Source organism: Ischnura elegans, chromosome X (assembly GCF_921293095.1).
Source record: "Ischnura elegans chromosome X, ioIscEleg1.1, whole genome shotgun sequence".
Classification (NCBI taxonomy): Eukaryota; Metazoa; Arthropoda; class Insecta; order Odonata; family Coenagrionidae; genus Ischnura; species Ischnura elegans.
Window position 1 is genome coordinate 83509376 of NC_060259.1, and position 18313 is coordinate 83527688.

Consider the following 18313-nt stretch of genomic DNA (forward strand, 5'->3'; position numbering starts at 1 on the left):
CTGAGCCACGACCTCGCTGCAAAGAACAAAAAACAATCGGAGCGTCAAGCGAGGGCCTTCTACCCTACCGATCACAGAGAATATCGAATCCCACGGAGGAAGACAATTTGACTCGCTATTTATATGACGCGTTAACTCCGGAAGAGGCGGTTTCCCCCCCTATCCCCTCTTCCGCCCATTAGTCGAACAGTAACCACGAATATTGCATGAGATTTGATGCATAGCAGTTAGAATTAAATTCACTAATTCTTCATTTACTTTGTGGTATTCCATCATAAGTTTTCCTGGGTATCAGACAATTACTTAAACCACTTATTTTTATCAGGGCGCGACCCGGGTTTCAATGAATTATCATAATCTTCAGGCGCTAATTAGCCTGAAGATGATGATAATTCATTGAAACCCGGTAGCTGCTTCATCTGATGATAGAATGATATGCAGAAATCCGGGTCGTACTATTTAAAATAAAAAGTGGAATAGAACAAATTATTTTTATTTTATGATGAAGCAGTTCCACGAAGTAACACGGGAGACCATGTCTTGTATTAAACTTACAACATTCTCGACTTTCTGAATATCTTTAGAGACAATTACTCGATCGAATGATAAACAAAGATATCGTACCGCCCGCTTAATTTTGTTTCACAAATCTACCACACGAGTTTTGATTGGCTTGCAGTCATTATTAGGCAATCAAAACACGCGTAATAGAGTAGTGACGTAAATTTAAGTGGGCAGTACGATATCTTTGTGAATCATTTGATAAGCTGTTCTATGACAGGGTTTATTATATTTTTAAGGTTTCATGGCGAAATTCACGGCTTTTTCCAGGTTTTTTCACGGTAGACGAAATTCACGGCTTATTCACGGTTTTAAGGTTTTCACGGTTGAGTGGGGACCCTGTATGATATCTCTCCGGAAAGAGTTTAATTTAAAATCACTAAAAGCTTCAACTCAAACGCTAGGTGTGACAGGTCACAGGAGGATACAGCTCCACAGCAGCATTTCCGGTATTTTACACGAGTTGAGATTGGAATCTTTACAGGAGCGTAGATCGAAGTATAGGCTTAACTTGCTTAGGAAATTCGAAGAAGATGTTTTCTCAGATGACGTGAATCATATCCTTCGTTAACCACCGTACTATGGTAGACGTGATCATGAGAAGAAAATAAAATAAATAGACTGCAAAACAGAGAGATTTAAAATGTCAGTCTTCCCTCGTACTATTAAGGATAGCAACGTTGTCTCAATTGATAGGATTAATAGCGTCACTCGCTAGGATGACTCATTGCATGTTTTTTCTATCGTTCTAACCTTGCATGTATTTGCTCTAGGAATTACTAACCATTAGTAAATTTTTTTATGAATAAGCATGTGTATTTTTCTAGTATGGGTAATATTTCTATGACCGTGTGGTGTGCAATTGGCGGTCCTCCTACATGCTGCATGTTGGTGATTGGTCACCCCCTGCCAAACACCCTAGAGGTGGCTCCCAGGTTATTATGTAGATGTAGATGTAAAATAACGCACAGGGAACTAATTTTGCATTTTAGTGTAGCGGGTCAGTTCCTTTCCCTTGACCACCTCGAGCTTCATGGATATTTATTTTTTAGGTTGTCCGAAGGCTTTACCCGAGATTTGGGCGAGGTTTTTCCTGTCGTATTTGGACACACCGTTTATGAGTCACAAAAACGTGGCTCCGTAGCCGAGCAAGTCCTGTAGGTCTAATCCATGCGCGGTATTTGCGGTGAAGATTTGGTACGTTGAGTCCGAAGTAATCGCACTTATTTCATTTTAAAAAGACACATTCTTACTATCAGCATAACTTTGCAGAAGAATCAAGAAAAAGTTAATTCTGTATTTTTAAATGACTAAAGTCATTAAAATGATTACTCTTTCTGCACATTCATTTCTTTAACAGATACACTTAGGGAGAGGAAATAAGCAGGTGAGGTGGCAGCGGTTGTATCATCACGCTCTTTTGGCGAATTACTGTCATATCTCCCTTGAGTAATATTCATACCCTTAGTTACAACAATTCTCACAAAATGACCAGATACAGCTGTAGTTGAAATCATTTTGATAACCCTATGTTAAGAAAAATTTTGCTAACTCGATCGATAATCATATTTTTCAAATTTTTTGTACTTGGCTTTGAAAGGATGTGGGTAATTACGTGGTTAAAATCGCTAACGCTTACCTTCCAGTGGGAATGCGAACAGCAATTATCTCTAGGGATTAGGAGGAAAAACAATCTTATGGGAACTTTTTCGCCTTAAATAATCCGACGACTATTAATAATTATGCATATTTTACCAAATTGGTTTCATCCATTTCTTCAAGTATTAAATATCTTTTGAATGACCATGCCGAAATATTTCTAATTGGAAATGTAATTGGTCTTGCCTTTTAATTTCACCGCTGGTAATTTTAGATAAACACCATAGGCAGCTCATTCACCCCACCTAAGAACATCACTGAAAAATCACGGGTGAGCGTAATAAATACCTTCAAACGTTTCTATGTTTTCCATCGTTTAGCAGCGGGTAATAAAGTCGCAATGGTTACAGAGGTTTCGGGTAGTTAGAAAGAGGAGTTGATGGAGAAGAATACCTTCCTGAAATTTTTTCACTTTTCTTCGTGAAATGAGGTTTTGGGGCAAACGAGTTACTATTTCTGCGGAAAACGAAATGAATTTTCGCTACAAATTTTGTAACGACAACAGTGGAGTTTATGCATTAAATTGGATAAGAAAAATATCACACGGCCATTTTGTGCCATTGAAACAAATATTCCCTCGGACAAATTCAAAACACCACATTCATATAACTCCGGTGGATTATCCGTTGCTTTACCACTATTTCCTCTCCTTCTCTGACTTTGACGGTGATTCGTTACGTGTTTTATTAAGCCATGCACGGGAACGAACCAGCCTTCTAGTGCCACCAAATCCAACTGAATTATGATTTAGTGACACTAGATTTGTGTGGCATTATTTGCAGTGCTAACGCGCCGAACATTTTATATATTTTACGTTCTTAAACTCTCATCATAAGGCTACTGCGTTAATTGCATGAATATATACTTCAATGGATCGGTCAATTTTCGGGAAAAAAGAAATTGAAGTTCTAGTGGTGCATTTATTTTCTAGCATGAGCTGCACAATTCATGCGGCATTGAATATTGAACATATCCCGCATACATTGCACTTTGTTGATGCAGTAGTAACAATATTGCGGGAGATGGGGGTGTTGTTTAATTTTCTCTTCTACTGGTACCACATAAAATACCAAAACTCAATTTCCTAACTACGGCGAAAGTGGCGCCGCTCAATTTGTGAAGAAACTTTTGGAAACCACTGTACATAACATAAAGACAAGCAGTGTTGGTAAAAGTACTGAGATAAAGTAACTGGGCTCAATTACAGTCACTTCGTAAAAAGTAATCAATTTAGAGTAAAAATTACTAAATGTTGAAATTTAGTCAGTAAAATTACAGGTATGATTACAATTACTTCTATTAAGATTGTCCACCCTAGAGAACACCTGAAATCTGCCGAATATTGCAGTAAAAATTTGGAATAATTGAGTCATAAACATAGCTACAGTTGCAATTTCACTTGCGATACATGCAATTACAACTGCTGCAACAACGCAAGGGGTGTAATCTTCTGTACTTATCATAGGTAAGCTAAAACATAAGAGTGGCTGAACCTAAGCAGGCAAATAATGGTGCTATGGCATTTGAAGTTACCTGTAGGCCAACGTTAATCAGTAAAACCAGTGAAGCAATCGTCGATAGTCGTCAAAGTCGAAAAGTAAAGTCATCGTCGTCTTAAGTAACGATTACAACGAAAGTAACGATTCCTTATCCACCGTAAGGAGCAAATTATATGAAAAAATGACATTTCGAAAAGAGTAATCATTGCAAATACAAATTACTGCAAATGTTATCGTTACAAGTAATCCGCTTACATACCCGATTACTTACGAACAATGCAGATAAGATACTGCCTACAAAAATATCACCTCCATGGTAAATCACGGGATAAAGCCCACGGCCTAAGTTTTCCACTTTCTTGTCCCTTTTGCGAGGGACGAAGCATTCTTGTGAGACATCCTCGCTATCTACGATCGATTAGGGGTTTGAAAATATTTAACGCGGTGCATCTAATAACTATGAGAAAATGACTTTTGTATTTTGACATTCCACCAATGGATATGCGTAGAAATGCAAATTTTTATGACTTTATTTATATATTTATAATTTATATATTTATTTTTTTAAACAAAAATTTATATGAACAGAGATGCCGACTTACAAAAAATATTGGGGGGCCCAATCCGGGGATCTTGTCCCGGGAAATTTTATAAGTAGTGAGTTTTAAGGTTTTTTAAAGCATTTTAGAAGAGACATATGATCAACATTAGAACCCTGATAACTAGGGGTTAACGGATCCAGGATTTTTTTTCGGGTCCGGATTGGGATCAGATCTTTGATTTTCGGAGCCGGATCTTTCGGATCAGAGATTTTCGGATCCAAATACATTTTTAAATTCCTGACTCTGAGATTCCCCCGATATTTGTTCAATCTCTTGGGAAGAGTCTCATTATGTGCCAGTCGTATTTTTCCTTTTTTTCCACGGCTGAAATTCTCCTACGTAACCTCTGCGAGAGCTTTCAAACAAAACGGTTCATGAGTAGCACAAGATTCGCATGCGACGGCGCATTCCAAGATAGAATCGGAACTCTTTCCACCCTTATGGATATGGATTTCCATTCTATTAGGGGCGTTGCATTCACTGAAGTTATTTTTTTTTAATTTCGGATCCAAATCCGATGTCTTCCGCGACATTGGATCCGATGTATCCGATGAAGGGCAATGTCCGCGGATATTTGGATTCGAGGTATCCGATCCGACCATCCCTACTGATAACTCGAATCTCGATATCTGGACACTCCGGAGAAAATCGGCAAGCCTGACACATTTTTTCCTCACATTGGCATAGCCCCATGGAGCCCCACTGAAAGGACGGCTTCAGAAAGCTTTGTGACTCAACGCCGTTGTAAAAATTTCAGTCGCGCGGGAACAGAGTTTCGGCCTGCGCCCCGTTATTAAAATCGCGGGTCAAAACGTCTTCCTCTGTGGGCTTCAAAACTCTTTTCGACCAACCGGGAAGAAGTTCCTCGCCCGAAACTCGGGAGTGTTCGTAGTTCTTTGAACTTTCCTCCACTGAAAAGAATAACAAACACTCCGAGCTTCGAGTGAGAGCCTTCTTCACAGCCGGTCAAAAGAGTTTTGATTACCGCGGAAGAAGACGTTTTCGCCCGCTATTTTTATGACGATTTTCAGCGGCATTGCCGATTTGGCGTCCATTCGGGACTTCTTCGCCTATCTAAACCAGCCTTTGTGTTGAAGTGTTGAGTGATTGTCTCCAAGGATCAAGGGAACTGCACAGAGGAGGCCCAAATCCATCACACAGAAGGCTGATTTCTGTTGCCACTTCGGTCGCATTTTAATCGGTTTTCAAAAATGTTTTCGGGGCGGTGTCGAGTGCAATGCGATCCTTTTTTCCAATATTTTGCATTATATTGTTTGTAATTGCAAGGAATTGCATTGAAATGTGATGAATTTCATAGATCACAACTACCTGTACATAAATTTCGGTTAACACCCTAATCATATCGTATACCCCGTTTACTTTACGATCGTGTCGACGTTGATCCGTACGCGCGTAACCCAAAAAGTGTAAACGCGCAGTTACCATTGTAGGCCTCAGTACCTAACACTTCCGAACTCACCATGGTCAGCGCTAGTGCGCCAAGAAAAGAGTTAGGAAATGAAGATCGATGCATATACGATTCTTTCGCGCCATTGCAATCTTGATACGATAATTGATGTTTCATAAATAACTCTAATATATCAAAGATATATGGCAACAATTGAAGACATTATTGAGCAGGTATTGGAAGAACGTAAGGGGAAAGTGTTTTCTTATGTTCTATTTAGCAAATGATATCGGATATTCTATACTTTACCAGTTTTATGTATTTCTTTATTTAAAGGTTAACCCATAACTATGTATCCTTGCAATATACTTCACAGATGATGGAAAATAACAAGCACACACAAAATATTAACCAATTAAAATCGTTGTATACAGGATTACACTACAAAATTCGCCACAAATAATTATAGCATTTAGATGAACACATGGATAAATACGAATTAGGCCGAAATCTAAGTCTTTTCTAGTTAAATAATAAGAGTAATATTTAATTAATGTCTTTAATGCGTGAATATATTTAAACTTTTGACATATTATCTCGATGAATCTGGATTCTTTAAGGCTTCAAGGACAGTTATGACTAGTTTAAGTTATACCTCATCATTCTGGATAGCTGGGAGTTGAAGACATTATTTGCTCTATGGTATTTAAAAACAAGCATATGAGGATTTGTATAGTTATGACGGAATCCATTAAAATTTACAAATAAAGGAGATAGGAACAATCTATAGGGGAATTGATAATTTTGTAGAGGAATAGGGCATTGTTGGAGGATCGTATGTCGTGCATGGGTTTTCAAATTGACAATGGATTGAAAAAAAACGTGTTTTAATCAGACCTTAATCGTAATTATTTAATTTGAGAAATTATTTTGGACACGTTCAAGCCGGATTGAGTCGATATTATAATAAGGTGGCCAGTTAACAATATTTTCCAATTTAGAACGTAGCAAAGCGACATATCTACTGTCTTTACCGCATGAATATTGTTAAATTTTGGACAGATTCCCATAACGAATCCCATATTCTTTAAAGTTTTACAGACAGTTCGGTCTAGCTTTAGCTTTAGCATATGGAAAAATTGATATTTATTGGCTTCTTAATTACCAGGATTTCAATTTCCTCACGCACTCACGTCGCGACGCGTCGTCAATTGTTATATGACACAATTCCACAACGAGGGCAGCACTGAGTTACGATGGTAACTTTTGGACGTGTAAACGCGCCGTAGTTCTGATCGAGGTCGGTACGTTAGTAATGTAAATGGGGTGTTATTTCCTCGGATCTCGGGTCAATTTGTCCGCCAGCGACACGAGTGGCGACTTTTGTAAACCCATATAAATGCGCAACCTGTAAAAGCACATTAAGAGGCCGATTAGAACATCCTCTTTTTTAGTATTCGTGCCAAAGATTTCCACGAAGTCAAGAGTAATGTTTACGCTCGCGTAAAATAAGTGCAAAATCCAACTTAGTTTACTTTTCCGAAGTACTGAGATCGACCTGCACCAACTTGTCATGTTTGTTACGGAAGCTTCCTTTTGAAACAACGAGAATTATTGATTAGGCGAGGACATATTTCTTCCTACAACTATACACCACATCGACATTTAAAAAAAAACATCAAACACAGGATAGAGTACGATATTTATTGTGTCCACAGCTATAAGCAGCCAAAGTCACATAGTCGCCATCGCGATTTCTAAGGGAACGTGAATTATTAATTAGTCGAGGACATAATAAATAAAAATAACTTCAAACGATACGATATAGTGTGAAATTAATAGTGGTCTCAACGACGGAACCTTATCAACGGTCACTCAATTTCGTAAATTGAAAGAGAGTCCATCTCTATCGCGATCATAGCGAAGCTCCCAGCCGAGGTCATACACGTGTCTATATACTCGCTCACCACTTCCCCACCATCACACTCGTCCTTACTACTAAAAAATATCGCTCGGGCACACAATAAATTAGAAACTAAATCAATAAAAATACAGTCTAATTATCTGTTGGTGGCCCATGTGCAGTTACGAAGCATGATCGTGAAAAAGCCCAATCACAACTCGACGAATTCAGCCCTGCTGAACGTCCCCACCACGAAAGAGTGCGGAGGAGAGGGCGGACGGTGCGGAGACACGTGCAACATGGCGACGCCCCAAGACTTGACGCCGTCCGATCAATCTGTTTTCATTCAGAAGGGATGAGGAGGGCGATGCAGGCGCCAGCGCGATGCATCTTGGGCTCGAATGGCTCCACAGCCAGTGGGAGTGCACCATGGACTGCAAGTGGGCGGTGCGTGGAAAACTCTGCCTCTGGACCGATCCCTGGGACCACGTGGTCGTGCAGATCCGTGCAGAGAGATTGAAAACAGCTTCTGGGAGAGAGTATAGTGTCGACTCCTTGGTAGTTATGCTTACCGCTTCGCCTTTACACTTCTGTTGTAGATCGCTGCCGATACGAAGGACATGTAGAGAATTAAGCGCTTCCCACTGAAAACACGTGGTGATGTAAATATGTGCAGAGTGGGTTGCAGCCACTTTCCGGGTGGGAGTATTGTTGTAGTCTCGCCGATTATACTTGCCGCTTCGCAGCTACAACGATATTGTAGTCTGATACTCAGTAAGAGGTGATGTAGAATGTAGATTTTCAACGTCCGTTCTTGAAAGCACTCGGTCATGTAAAGAGATGTAGAAGGGATAGAAAGTTTACACTTTTCTTGTAGTCCGAGACCGAAGTGAGAGAGATAGAAAGAAAGACATTTCAGGGCTGCGCTAGGTCAAACACGTGGCGTCTATTGGATTGGGGGAGGGGGAACTTCAAACTCTTTTCCGTGAAATGCTATAGTGAGGAGTACCGAACTCAGCAATGATTTACTCCTTGGAGTTTATGTCAGCCGTTCCGCGACTACACTTAAATTGTAGTCCAATACCGCCAATTGCAGATGTAAATTTTACAGTGTCTATCGCAGTGGACTACTAGTAATAATACTAGTAATACTAGTAATAATGTAAATATCTGTTGATAATATTAAAAGCTCCTTTCGGAAAAGAGTGCACTGCGGGTATCTAGAAGTTCATACGGGCCGCATCGTGGCTACAAATATTGTAGTCTGATGCAAATTGTAGTCCGATACCGCCAATTGCACGCGTAAATGAATCACGGTCTATCGCAGAGGACTACGTAACTATGTATACACGTTTATAGGATATTAAAAGCTCCTTTCGGTAAAGAGTGTAATGTTTACGTATCGGAGTTCAAACGAGCCGCATCGTGACAAGCTTATATTGCAATCCAAGGACGAAACATACAATTGTAGATAAACTCAATCTTACGGGAATGCAAATCCATAAGATTTATAAAATTGCAGATGTAAATTTTACAGTGTCCATTGAGGTGGACTAAGTAACAATGTAAACACATGTACATAATATTAGTTGCTACTTTCGGAAAAGAGTACACTGTTGACGTCTAGAAGTTAATACGGGCCGCATCGCGACTGCATTTAACTTGTTGTCCAATCATGCCACTTGTTCTCCGATACCGCCAATTGTAGATGCAAATGATTCACGGTCTATCGCAGAGGACTGCGTAACTATGTATACATGTTTATAGGATATTAAAAGCTCCTTTCGGTAAAGAGAGCAATGTTGTAGAGTAGATATTTCAAACTCAATCTTACGGGAATGCAAATCCTTAAGGTGAATAAAAACTCCTTTTGGAAAGATTGTGCCTCTGATAATTGCAGTTTACATCAACCTCTTCGCAACTAAAATTAATTTGATTCCGTAGTCCATCCGTTGCAGATGGAGGTATTTCAAAGGAATAAGTGCCCACGCAAATCCGTAGAGAGACAAAAACATGCAATTTTGGGAGGGAATATAGTAATGCGTTTGAGACCTAAATCCACACAACGGTTAACCTCTCATTTTCTGCTTTCCTTTTCTCAACTACATGTGTCCTTGCAATACACGCAGTTCGTATATATTAATAAAGGTGATGTTAAACATTCAAGATCCCTTAGAACGAACGCGTGGGTAAGTAAATCTGTAAAACGCGAATAGTTGGCAAACTCTATTCCGTGAAATGCTATAGTGAGGAGTACCGTCCTCACCAATGATTTACTCCTTGGATTTTATGCCAGCCGTTCCGTGACTACACCGAAATTGTAGTCCAATACCGCCAATTGAAGATGTAAATTTTACAGTGTCTATCGCAGTGGACTACGTAATAATGTAAATACCTGTTGATAATATTAAAAGCTCCTTTCGGAAATGAGTACAATACTGATATATAGAAGTTCATACGGGCCGCATCGTGGCTACACATATTGTAGTCTGATGCAAATTGTAGTCCAATACCGCCAATTGTAGGCGTAGATGAATCACGGTCTATCGCAGAGGACTGCATAACTATGTATACACGCTTATAGGATATTAAAAGCTCCTCTCGGTAAAGAGTGTAATGTTTACGTCTCGGAGTTCAAACGAGCCGCATCGCGACAAGCTTAAATTGCAATCCAAGGACGAAACATACAATTGTAGATAAACTCAATCTTACGGGAATGCAAATCCATAAGGTTAATGAAAACCTCCTTTTGGAAAGATTGTGCCCCTGACAAATTGCAGTGTACATCATCCTCTACGCAACTAAAAATAAATTGAATCCGTAGTCCATCGGTTGTAGATGTAGGTATTTCAAAGGAATAACTGCCTACGTAAATCCGTAGAGAGGGAAAACATGAAATTTTGGGAGGGAATATAGTAATACGTTTAAGACCTAAATCCACACAACGGTTAACCTCTTTCATTTTATGCTTTCCTTATCTCAACTACATGCCTCCTTGTAATACACGCAGTTTTTAGCTTAATAAAACCGATGTTGAACTTTCAAGGTCCCACAGAACGAACGCGTGGGTAGGTAAATCTGTATAACGCGAATAGTTGGCTCCATGGTATTCATACTAACCTCTTTTCAGCTACATGATTCTGTGTAACTATTACTGTTAATTCTCTACATGAGTTAGTTGTAGAAATTTCATGGTCACTCAAGGATTACTATGCCGCTTCAATAACTCATGAAAACTTCATACGATATGCTGCATTTTTCCGTAAACATTAATTCCTCATATATTAAGCTGGATTTCATGACAAAATGTGTTTGTTAATGACCCATAATTGTATTTAATGCTAATTTCATATAAAATTTATTAAAATTTTCATAGTCACCGTAAAAGAATCGCGTAGGATTTAAACTAATTACGGAATTATTGCGCATCTCATTATTGTAAAACTCTCTATTCAGCACCAGAATTTTCCTCTGTTGTTTTACATGATTACAACGAGATCTTTTAGAGCAAAAATCACATCCACGGACCGAAGCGGAGAGGTTAGAAATTTCACCGCCGAAGCAACACGTGGTCGTTTGCATATATACAGAGGGAAACCTAGACGGTGGATGCTTTCCATGCGGTGCCTCTCGTGTCCACGAGATTAATTCCTCTGTCAGTCTATAAGCCACTTCGAATTAATGACATCCTCCTCCTAACTGTTGTAGCCTCACCCCGAAACTAGAATTTGCAAATTCGTCTTCTCCCTCGGTGTAAATTGAATTAGTGTATTACAACGACATATTATTGAGTAAAATTTACATACACTCAGTCCAAAACGGAGAGTCGTAGAAAAATTTCTGCCGCAGCAATACGTGGTCGTTTGAATATGACAATACAGGTACATTTATCAATTTTTAATGCTGCCAAAAAATAAGATTCCGATACAAAAATTGTGCCTTAATGAATTTCCATTCAATAGTGATGGCTGTCGATAAACTGGGCCAAATGTATACTTTAAGACTGTATATAGATAGGATGCTAAAGAAGAATCAACAAAATATACTTTAAAAATGTATTTGTAACGATATTTGGAGGTGGTGATCGATAGCGAAAGTATTTTGCGCCATGAGAAAACTTATGAAAGGAAGGGCAACGAAAAATCCCGTTTCGGCATTAGGCTGGCCTAAACGGAAGGTGCCAAGGGGATCACGGCTTAACTTCCCGTTTGACGGACGCAGTGTATCGTTTAAAATTTCTTTTGCACTATTTACATTCAAGGAAAGATCTATTAGACTCTAAAAATTCCCTGTCAACTTTGGTATTTGAACCCAAGCCTGAGGAGTAGGAAGCCAACTCTCTCGGAATCACACCAACCTGATTCCCATCACAAAATGTCGCATGTGTAATAGTTTTCAATTGAAATAAGAACCAATTCCCATTATTTATCAAATGGCACGAACGCAATGTGCTTGGACGTCTGAGAAGATGGAAGAGTTTTCTAAATCTCAGGTAAACGAGCGAATGACATTAAATAGTAACGATTAAACTATAATTGTTAATGTTTATGTTTTATTCTTATTTTTCCGCCTTTTGCAATGGAAATAATTGATTTTTATTTTCAATTTGTGTTTGGTTCGTTTATAAGACATTAAAGGGGTCAATTAATATTTCTCTGTAATTTACGAAATACCGGTATGGTAAAATAGATCCAAGACGGTGTAAAGGCGTTGATGGTGAAGAAAGCGGAAATAATAGGCTACACTCTTTTAAACGACTTTAGCCAATGAACATAGGAAGTTCGGATTAGAAGTAGTAATCACCCCAATATTTGGATGTTTCGTAACCTCTCGATGTTTGGGTAGCCCTGCACTATAAAGATAAATAGTTTTTAGGGAATGACGTCACATTTAGAATGCTGCATTGAGATGTAGAGTATGAGGGGAAGGTTTTAATAAGAGAATGATTATAATCCGGCAAAAACCTTGATGGACATCCCATTTCTCAATGTTTTATAGCAAGTCGATAGGTTTAAATTCCAATTGAAATAAGGATCTCTTCTAAGACGGCCTTTTAAAGTCTTTGGAAAAATTCCATTATTTTGAGCGGAATAATTCCAGTCTTCCTGCATCCTGACTGGTGGTATTTTTACTGTTTTCCTGTAGCTTGTCCATAATATTCTTTAACAGACTAGACAGTTCTTCTTTTGGACGGACGTGCACCGTTCACTGGACGTTGATTGCTACCAATCCGACAAAATTGTACACCAAATTAGTTTTAGAACTCTAAATATGGCGACATCTAGTGGTAGTAGTAATTTTTCTAGGCCCTGCACCCCACTTTTTTATAGGTCTTCATCTTCCTTTCAGTGTTGCAAAGATAAAAAAAACATGATAAAATTTTCCCTAAAATCATGGTGGGGTGACTTTTTGACATGCTTACGTGTTACAAACTCATCACTCAAAGTGCATGCATTCCAGTTTTTGTCATATATTTTCAACAAAAATGGCTTGATTTAATTAATATTCTAGAATAATTTGCCAAACATATTCAAAAACAAATATGCATACCTCTTTTAGATGTGTCTTCAAAAACGTTTTCACAATATAAAGTTTCCCTCCTTTTCCGAAAGAGTAAAAAATAACATTTGCTAGACAATGGCGACAGAAAGAACTATACGTGCTAAGAAGCTCCATCTGGCTGCCGAAATATGTCGCGGCATGTCTGACAAATGAAATTTCTTGTAAATCTTTTTCATGAGACGAGTGGTCGCGGCGTGAGATAAAAAATACGAAAAATAGACCCTTGTCACAAAGTCACCCCACTCTACGGTATAATGTTTGTAATTGCAAGGAATTGCATTGAAAAGTAATGAGTTTGTTAGATCACAACTTCCTGTACATAAATTTCGATTTACACCCCTAATTATATGTTATTTCCCCGTGAAACTCGGATCAATCTGTACGTTAGCGACATAAGTGGCCACTTTTGCTAACCCATATAAATGCGCAAAGTGTGACAGCACATTAAGAGGCCGATATGATCATCCTTTTTTTTAGTATTCGCGCCAAAGATTTCCACGAAGTCAAGAGTGGTGTTTACGCTCGTATAAAATAAGTGCAAAATCCAACTTAGTTTACTTTTCCGAAATACTGAGATCTACCTGCACCAGATCGTCTTGTTTGTTACGGAAGCTTCCGTGGTGATTAAATTGATGATTGTTTTTCGGGTTAGTTCCACGTCCACTCATTTTTGATGGACGACCGTTTCGGATGCGTTCCAACGTCTCTGTCAGGCACCTACGCTGTCAGGCACCACGCCACGTAGTGGCGTCTCGCACAAGTTGCCCGGGTTGCAACTGCTGCGGAACATGTATCCGTGATCACGGAGCGTGGCCGCACACTGCGAGGCTTGGAAAAATGGAACACGGTGCTCCCGTGAATGCAGCCAGCGCGCGATTGCTTCCGTTTTACGAAGGGGATTCTGACGAATATAATGAGCCCGGTGTATCCTAGCATTAATGAAGTAATTCCGATTATTTTACGTCCAATTTTATTTTCTACATAAAGATCGCGGAAAATATTGAGCGAGAGTAAATATCATGCTCGGATAATCCACAACACACATATATCGCAGCCGGATAATCGGGAGTCTGCTGTATTTCTTTCTTGTTTGACTGTTGGTGAATATTTTCGGCTCCTAGGTGGTAAGCCTTTCCCTTGGGCTACAACCTTGTCGCGGTGGAACAGCAGGACAAGAATATCAAGAGGATGAAGAAGAAGAAGATATCGATGGATGTAGGGACGTGGAATGTTAGGACAATGATGAAGGCGGGTAAGCTAGAAATTATAAAAAGGGAAATGGAAAAAGGGAGGATAAATATCTTAGGATTATGCGAGGTGAGGTGGAGGGATGGGGGGACTATTGGAGTGATGGGTATAGGGTTATATATAGTGGTGGAGAGGAAAGTCAACGAGGGGTAGCTTTAGTATTACACGGGAAGATGGGAAAGCGTGTGGTAGGCATAGAGCAGGTAAGCGATAGAATCCCTGTGGTAGAAATTGAGGCACGACCCACCAACCTTGTGGTGGTTCAAGTATACATGCCAACACGAAATTATAGGGAAGAAGAAGTAGATGAGTTGTATGAACAGCTCGAGGAAATAATTAGAGACACACCGCGTAAGAAAAATCTGGTAGTGATGGAGGACTGGAACGCTTTAGTCGGGGAAGAGAGGGGTGGAAATGAAGTAGGAGAGTTTGGATTAGGAATTCGGAACGACAGGGGAGAGAAAGCAGTAGAATTTTGCAGGGGAAACAAGTTATTCTTTACAAACACTTGGTTTAATCATCACAAAGGGCGAAGGTACACATGGAAAAGTCCTGGGGATATTGGGATATATCAGATAGACTACATCATGGTAAGGCAGAGGTTTAGGAATAGTGTGAAAAACTCGCGCAGCTTCCCTGCAGCAGATGCGGTTTCGGACCACAATTTAGTACTAATGAAATGCAACGTCAGATTCAAAAGACTTATGAAAGTTAAGAAGGCGAAGAAATGGAATTTAGAAGCTCTGAAGGGGAGTATGAGGAGAGAATATCAGGAACTTGTTGGAAATAGCACCCGGGAGATTGAAAGTACAAAAACTCTTGAGGAAAGATGGGATAATATTAAACCTGGAATAGTCAAAGCGGCTGAGAAGTCAATTGGGTACGTTGAGAGTAGAAGGATAAAGAAGCCGTGGATAACAGAGAACATGATAACTGAAATGGAGGAGAGGAGGAAGCGGAAGAACGTGGACACAGAACAGGGCAAAAGAATGTAGAGACAAATTAATAATCGATTACGGCGTGAAACTAAGAGAGCAAGGGAGGCTTGGTGGAAAAGACAGTGTGAGGAAATGGAAAAGTTTCAGAAGAAAGGAGAGGTAGGTGCTTTATATGCCAAAGTTAAGTCGCTATCGGGCGGCAAAAGAGGGCAAACCATACCTAAAATTAAGGCTAAAGGTGGAAGGATGCTAACAGAGCGAGAAGAGGTACAGAGTAGTAGGAAGGAATACGTGGAGGATCTCTATGAAGGGAGGAACAGACCAGAGAGATTGAATTTAGAGGAAGAAGACGAAGCGGAGGAGGATAATCTTGGGCCGAGGATATTAGACTCGGAAAGAGAGAAAGCACTTCGTGATATGAAGGTCAGGAAAGTAGTAGGCGTGGACAATATCCCGTGTGAGCTGCTGAAGAATATAGGGAGGGATAGTAAGAAGAGGTTTTTCGAGCTAGTTCGCAGGATCTATGAGGAGGGATGTTGGCCAGAAGATTTGGTAAAGACGGTTTTAATTCCGCTACCGAAAAAGAAGAAATCTGTTGAATGCGGAGACTATAGGACTATTAGCCTAATATCTCACGCGGCGAAAGTGGTGCTGAGGATATTGAACAGACGAATGGAGGTGAGGGCAAACGAGTATTTGGGCGAAGATAAGTTTGGTTTTAGAAAAGGGAAGTCAACTCGTGACGCAATAGCGATAATGAGGTCCCTGGTGGAGAGGAACCTAGAATATGACCAGGACGTGTATTCCTGCTTTTTGGATTTTGAAAAAGCATTTGATAGAGTGAAGTGGGTAAAGTTAATGGATATTCTGAAGAAAATAGGTGTAGATTGGAGGGATAGGCGACTGATTCGTAATCTGTATGTGGCACAGACTGCGCAAGTGAGGGTAGCGGACGGAGAATCTGGGTGGGCAAGAGTGGACCGCGGAGTGAGGCAAGGCTGTCCTCTATCGCCGCTGCTCTTTAACGTGTACGCTGAAGAGATGGTAAGGGAAGCGTGGGAGGAGTTAGAAGCTGGAGTAAAAGTGAGAGGAATGATGTTCAAATCAGTGAGATTCGCGGATGATCACGCGTTGATTAGCCAGTCAGCGAGGGGGCTTCAGGCTCTAGTGGATGCGTTACACGAGCGTTGCGAGGAATATGGGATGAGGATTAATCACAAGAAGACCAAGGTTATGCGGTTTTGTATAGCCTCACGAGCGAGGAATGTTAGACTTAAGATATAGGTGGGTGGTGAAAAACTTGAGCAGGTTGATCAGTTCAACTATTTAGGCAGTACGTTAGAGGAAAACGGATACAGTAGTAAGGATCTTAGGAAGAGAATTGCATTAGCAGTTCATGAACAGAAAGGAGCTTCTGGGAGGTTCGCTATGTAAGAATTTAAAGAAAGGCTAGGGAAGAGTCTGATCTGGAGTGTAGCGCTTTACGGTGCAGAAACGAGGACACTTAGGAAGGAGGACGAGAGAAGACTCGAGGCATTCGAGATGTGGGTGAGGCGAAGAATGGAGAAGGTGAAGTGGACGGAGAGGAGGAGGAACGACGAAGTGCTGGACATGGTGGGTGAGCAGAGGCAGCTTTTAGATAAAATACGGAGGGGACAGAAGGTATGGATGGAGCGAGTACTTAGCGAGGATGGGATGTTGAAAACAGTGTTAGAGGGAAGAATGTTTGGTAAACGAGGGAGGAGAAGGAAAAGAATAGGATTTTTAGGTAGAATGAAAGGTAGTAGGTCTTATTGTGTACTGAAGAGGGAAGTGCATGATGTAAGGGGAGGCTCCCGGAAATCTTCTTAAACACTTCATGGAAACCTACCTTAATCGGTAGAATACTTTAATAATAATAGGTGGTAAGAATTTTGCGTCCAGGACTGTACAAATGAAAAAGTTCATGTTGGGTCAGAATACTACTTTTGAGTACAAGGTTTTCAAGGTTTCAAAACTTTCCCACCAATAAATATTCAAATACTGACACTCCACGACAACAATAAAGCAAAACGTAAAGCCTATCTGCATCCACTGCTATCAATGCTTGGGAAAATAACCCAGCATAAAAATTGCATACAGAGATTATCATCAACAAAAACACTATAATGGCCTCAAGGATTGAATTTTAGGCTGTGCGAACCGGAAAATGGTAAACATGGGATAAAATCTATGAAATTTGCCTTAAGGCATGATAACGGGTATAGTATTCCCATATTCCGGTAGAAATTATTGATATTAAGTCGCTAAGTTTTCCAGAAATTCTACACCACTCAAAAACTACGCTATGATCAATGCCTGATGTGCACTTCTACAAGATTTAGCTTCGTCTCAACGTACTCATGCTCAAAATAGATAACATTATTGTCGTAGCTAGGAAGAAAATTAACGTTAAATATGACAAAAACAGAACTACAAATCAATTCAACCCACTCCTTTCTATCCTCAATTAAAAAGCACTAATGGTTACATTGACATTTTAAAATCGGTGAAATTAGAGTAAACTTTTATTCGCATATGTTTTCCAAAATCATGGCTATGGCCCATTGATGAAATGAGATTTACTAGTCATAAAAAATTGCCTCCTTCCTAAATATAATAGCACGCCAATGCAAGTAATTATAATACCTTTAAAGTGTTTAGGAGGCTAAAACTTCTAATTTTCTTCCAAAATAATCATAATTAGACGCTTAATGTATAACCGATGAAAAACCTTGCATTTGTTAATTTTTATCAAAACTGGATTCAACGTCATAACCCTGTTATTTACGGTTATTCCTATATGAGATTAATTTAAAGCTCTATAAATTTCAGGCTAATTAAAATCAACGCGATGATGCTCCACATTTTAAAAATATATCTATTTCTTGCAAAACTCAGTGCGCAGAGAGTCA

General features: G+C 39.7%; 1 long non-coding RNA gene across 1 annotated transcript in view; it reads left to right on the plus strand.

Annotated features, from left to right (window-relative positions):
* The window catches only part of LOC124170525, a 208585-nt gene that overhangs the window by 62566 nt on the left and 127706 nt on the right, over positions 1–18313 (plus strand). The gene's annotated exons all lie outside the window — the stretch shown is intronic.